This window comes from Alligator sinensis, unplaced genomic scaffold, assembly GCF_000455745.1.
Source record: "Alligator sinensis unplaced genomic scaffold, ASM45574v1 scaffold735_1, whole genome shotgun sequence".
Classification (NCBI taxonomy): Eukaryota; Metazoa; Chordata; order Crocodylia; family Alligatoridae; genus Alligator; species Alligator sinensis.
In genome coordinates, this window is record NW_005842639.1 from 726,450 (window position 1) to 732,155 (window position 5,706).

General features: G+C 46.3%; 1 protein-coding gene across 1 annotated transcript in view; it reads left to right on the top strand.

The window, feature by feature from the left end:
• Positions 1–5,706, top strand: part of VPS45 (vacuolar protein sorting 45 homolog) — a 49,394-nt gene that overhangs the window by 40,955 nt on the left and 2,733 nt on the right. The window lies entirely within an intron of this gene.

Here is a 5,706-nt window from a genome sequence, read left to right on the forward strand (position 1 = left end):
GAACACACAGCTCAACATGGTGTCATGAGCATGTGTGTGTTGGTAGGTGGGGTGGTTTACTTTCTCCACTGGGTGAGACTAGCATTCCCTGAAGACACAAGGCCACTGGCATAATAAAAATACTACTTTCCCCCTCTACTTCCCAAAGCAGCATCCAGAGATGGTATGGTGTGAGTATGCAGAAGAAGCTGAGGCACAGAGCAGGGGAGGGATTTAACCCACTTTGGGTGCTGGATGTAGAATCCTGTCTGGGGTATTCTATAGACCATGGTCCCACAGTGGCAGGGCAGAGAGACTTGAAAGAGCTTGTAATTCTGCCCTGTAGAAAACAAGGCTATAATAGCATCAGTGCTCATAAGTAGATCACTCTAGCATGTTGCTGCTCCTTCTTTAAAAAATAAAAAAAAGCTTTTATTTTTGCTTGAAATCTAAACCGTGGCTGCAAATGAGTGGCTGTGGACTGCCCATCAGATCACCCACCCCAGACTCTCCACTTCCCTCCTGGCCTATGCAGTCGCCTGCGGTGGGTGTAAAATGAACCGTATGGGAATGGTAGTCCTCTCCAGCCGCTTGGGTCATTCTCTTTGGTGTAATATCAACCCAGATACAAGACAAGGAAGGCTCTGGTCCACACTGCACAAAGCTGTGTGTAGGGACTGCCCAAGCCCTTTCTTCAGGTCGGGGCATAGGTGTCGACTTCTATTTTTGCTGGGGCGGCCCTAAGATGATTGACAGGTGGAAAGTATACACATTTCAGGTGACAGCCCTCTTCCTGAGGGGGGACAGGGCCCTCAGGCCCCCCCATGTACTCTGCTTCTCTGGGTCAGGGGTACAGATCTAGCCCAGGTTGGCAAGAATTGAAAGCTGCTGCCTGTTCCTTGAGGCTAGGATTTATGTAGATGGTATCCTTTATTGGACCAACTGCATGGTTTGGATAGACTTAGACAAGCTTTTGAAGGCAATGCATTCTTCTTCAGGTCTCAGTTCTGTGGTGTTATGAAGGCAGAATGAGTTGGCATGTTTCAGACCAGGGAAGATTGGGAAGGCTAGCCAATGGAGACTGATGCAGCTGGCACTAATTGGTTTCAGTGTTGGCATACTTTTGTCTTCATCTTCTGAGAAAATCCTGGAGAGCTATGAAATAATGCAGAGGCTCCAAAGGGACGTGATTAAGGTGTACAAGTACCTCTGGGGAGAAGACACCTGGTACTAAAAAGGGCTTTTTCATTTAGCAAAGAAAGACCTAAAAAGAACCAGTAGTTGAAGCTGAGGCCAGGCATGTTCATATTACAAGTAAAGTACGAGTTTGGCAGTATGGGGATTAACCATTTGAACCAATACTTACGGATCTGATGGAGACTTATGGAGCTTCTTTGAAAACTTACAGAGCAGTGTTGACCTGAAAAGAGATGCCCCCAAGCCACTTCATAATAAGAAACCCACAATGCTCTCTTGAGCAGCCTGGGGAACTGATTAATGATTTCTTCAGAGAGAAGGCGAGCGTTGTGGTTTCAGACCCTGCTTGAATTCATTGACTCTTATGTAAATATTTGCAAAGCACTTGAAAAATCTTGGGAGGCAAAATGCGCAACTTTTTAAGACCTGAAGGAGCTGTTGGATGCTGTGTCTGACCTCCTGCAGAGCCAGGGCAGAGGGTCGTAGTTAGCCCTGTGCGAAGCCCAAATGTCAAATGTGTGAAAACCATTGACATTTAGATATTGACCAAACTGAACAAAGTATCGATCCTTCACAAGTTGTTTTTTTTTGTGGTGTCTGTGAATTAAAACCGCGCAATCTCTTTCTAATGTTGTCAGCAAGGAGGATTTTAATAAACTGCCCTCAGATTTTAAGCAATTTAGCAGGCACAACAGTGGTGTCTAATGCACAGAAACCTTCATGGGTTTTATTAGATCTCCATCTCATTACAATTTCCCTGGTAATCCATTGGTCTCCCTCTAATGAACTACCAGTTATTTCTCCTGGATTAGAGTTGATATCTCACAATATACAGGGAGATTTTTATATTAATGCTGTGAGCAGCCAGCGAAAGCACATTAATCCCATGCTCTCATTGTTCTTACTAGTCCCACACTGACTCTCTGCAGCAGCTGTGTGCGCGCATTGGAGGGGGGCCTATTCTTTTCTTTTTCTGAGCAGGAGACAGACATGTTATTGGATCTGGTTGTGCTCTAGACTGTATCTTTGCAATGGTGTGGGTTCAGACTGCACTGTACATCCTACAGTATCTGCGTGCCTATTGTGTTTGTAAGTAAATGCTTTAAAGTAGTATCATCCCAATTCTCATTTATGCAAGCCCCCTCTGGCAGTATAAAGGGACCTCAATGGGTATAAGTGTCCACCTAGTTTGAGGGGTTTCTGATGTAAAAAGGCCTTTATGTAAGTAAAAATCTGGCCCGGTGTGTGTGGTTCTACATGTTACTTACATGCACACATGTTGATAGTAGTGTGCAGGGGTGGGAGTTCCCTGTAAATTAGCCCGAAAGTTTGCAAAGAACAATTTTTCCAGCTACTTAGTTAGTCTAATAAAACATATTACATTTACCCAAAGAACCATGTCTGTAAATTAGCAACACTTGATCCTGTGAACAGAACTTGATAACATCATAGGAAAGTAGAGCTGAAAGGGACCTCATAAGGTGACTGCCTATAAGTATGTAAGGGGTGTACATCAGGATCTGGGGGAACGCTTGTTCACCAGAGCGCCCCAAGGGATGACAAGGTCCAATGGTCACAAACTCCTCCAAGACCCTTTCAGGCTGGACATAAGGAAGAACTCCTTTACTGTCCAAGCCCCCAAGGCCTGGAACAGACTGCCTCCAGAGGTGGTACAACCCCCTATCCTGGACTCCTTCAAGAGACATTTGGACGTTTATCTTGCTGGGATCCTTTGACCCCAGCTGACTTCCTGCCCCTGGGGCAGGGGGCTGGACTCAGTGATCTTCCGAGGTCCCTTACGGCCCTAATGTCTATGAATCTAGTCCAGCCCCGTGCTCAGGATGGGACTATCCCAGTCAAATGTCTATCTAACTTGCACTTGAACATGTCCAACGTTTTTAGGTTCTCTGGACTGCTGACTTTCCAGAGGTTTGCTATCTTAACAGTACTAATAACACCAATAAAATTAGTCCCTTCTTGCTGTTATGTCAGCTGTTCACCTTTTCCACTAAGACTGCCGTCCCTAACAGCTCAAGAGAAGGTGTGGTTTGCTTGCTGATCAAGTGCCGGAGCCAAAGCCTATTGAAATTAGTAGATGGATTTCCATCAACTTGGGATTCTTAGGGCCAGATCTTGTAAGGCAGAGTGCTCCAAAGAGAGACTGGGTGCCAACATGAGTTGAGGTGGCTGGTATGCAGGATTAGGCCATGAGTGTCTCCTGTCTGCTAGCAGGGCTCTTGGCAAAGGTCTTTTTACAGTGGCTGTTGGCAGGGCTGACAGTCCCCTGCAAAGGGAGCACTTGGTCAGGTTAGTGCCCTGCCCTGTCTTAGTAACTAATTTCCCATGGTAGCTGCTTAGGTGTTGTGGCAATGGCTTCTCTGTAGATACTGATGCTATTTAAACATTCAAGCATCCACTTAGATTTGGTGCGAGTGTATATACATCTCAGCCCAACTGTAGAGCAGTTACTGAGCTTAGAAGGGTTATCTTTCCATTTAAAATTTAATGGGGAGCCCTTCAAGACATCTGTTCTCCCCATATGATTCCACCCCCCCCTTGCAGCCAGTGGGCCTACGGGGTTTTTATTGTTTGGGCTCCTTCCATTTGTAAATGCTAGGCAATCATACTCTGCAATCCAACACCCTCAGCTGACCTGTAACAGATCTGCAATTCAAGCTAAGCTTGATGGAAACCCTGAGCCATGCCTGTGACATGCTTTTGGGACTTTATACCTGGTTAAACCAAGGCGGGAGGAGCACAGCTTTTCTGCAGAATGGCCATGTTCCTCTTCCTCCTCTTGCTGGGAGATGGGCAGTGGGATGTGCATAACACAGTGCTGGTGATGAGAGTCATTGCTCACAGTTCCCAGAGCCCTCCTGATGCTGTAGTAGGTGTGTGAGCGAGTCTACACATGTATTTAAGTGTGCCTAAATTCTAATAGTCATTAGCTTAATGCAGATTAAGCAGGTTTAGGCAGGCGTCTTCATGTGTAGGCGTTAAAGTTGCATTAACATTGTGTGTGGACTGATTTGGGACTAAAGTTAGTCCCAAGTCAGTCCACAGACAATGTTAGTGCACTTTAACGTGTCTACACATGCGTTAATGTGCTTTAACTATTCGTGCCTAAATTTGATACCTGCATTTAGGCACAAATAGCCTAAATTTGTCATTTCTAATGCGCAATAAGGGCGTGCACATGTAGATGCACACAGTTAATGCACATTAATTTAGGCTAATGCATATTAAAACATTATGTGTAGATGCGCTCAGTAGCTGGCCTCCCAGCACTGAGATCCCCTAGATGGGTCCATTTTATGCTAGGGCTGACAGCCTTGGTGTAAACTGAAACCAGCCTTACTCTTATAGACAGATTCCAACCAGGGACAGGGAGAGGGGTTTATGCCTCTCTCTTCCTGTGCCGTGCCCCCCCCCCCTTTCTGTCACACAACACTGCTGTGAATGATGCAACATGCTGGGTGCACCACCCATTGGTTGGCAGGGATCATTCAGTCTCTTGGCAAGCTTTTGTTTGGTTATCCGATGCCTCCAAATAATAGCTACTGATTAACTTTGTCTTGAGAGAGTCTAGCATCGTTGATGTACAAACACCTCTCCAAGATCTGAGATGTACAGATGCAAGTCTGATGCCTGGGAGTAACCTTACCATTAAAGTTGCAGGCAAGTCCTGGCTCAATAGGTTCCCAAAGAGCCGTGGCTGGGAGGGGTCACAGGATCCTGTCTGAGGTGCCACAGCTGGGTGTACATGTGCAAGTATCAGAATAGCTTTGCTAGCTCGCAAAGGGGAGATGCAATTAAAAGTCCGCTCCCTCATTACAGCATCTTCCTCACTCCTCTTCTTTATGCTGTGAGCTGGAAACGGCTCTTCCCCTCCACCCCTTACATTCAGATTAGTTTGGATTCCTTGCTAGCGGGCATAAGCCTCTTTTGCCAACAGTGGCCAGCAATAAGCATTTTAACTTCCCAAATCCACTGAGCTGGTAGAGCTGTGGGCTGGGGGAGGGCAGGGAGTGGGTAAAACAATAGATATTTGCCCAAAAATAAAAAGACAAGAGCCAATAGGAACATCCAGCACTAGGGGCCAACTCCTCCAGAGTGCAAGTTAGTCACAGACCAGCTGTGACTAATGCTGGGAGTATCCAGGGTGACCCACTTACAGGAATAGCCCTGCTGTTCTTCTTGAACCAGATGCCAGCATGGGTATCCCCTAGCTGTAGTATGTCCATAACCAGATACCAGTAATTGGGGAGAAGCCTTTGTACCAGAGTGCTTTGCACTTGAAGTGACTAACGTGCACTTGAAGACTGGGTGGGCTGCTCTAAAAATAGGCCTCTTCCATGAGCATAAAGCATGTGGCAAGGGGGCACAGGACAGAGCCGATCTGGGCAAGGCTTCTTCCCTCTTGGGTGGTTTTGTTTCTTTATACAGTGTTTTAATTTCCCATTTCAGTCCATGTATTCTTGGCCGAGAAACCCTAGGGCTGGACTGGCCTAAGTTAGGCTGCCCTCTTTC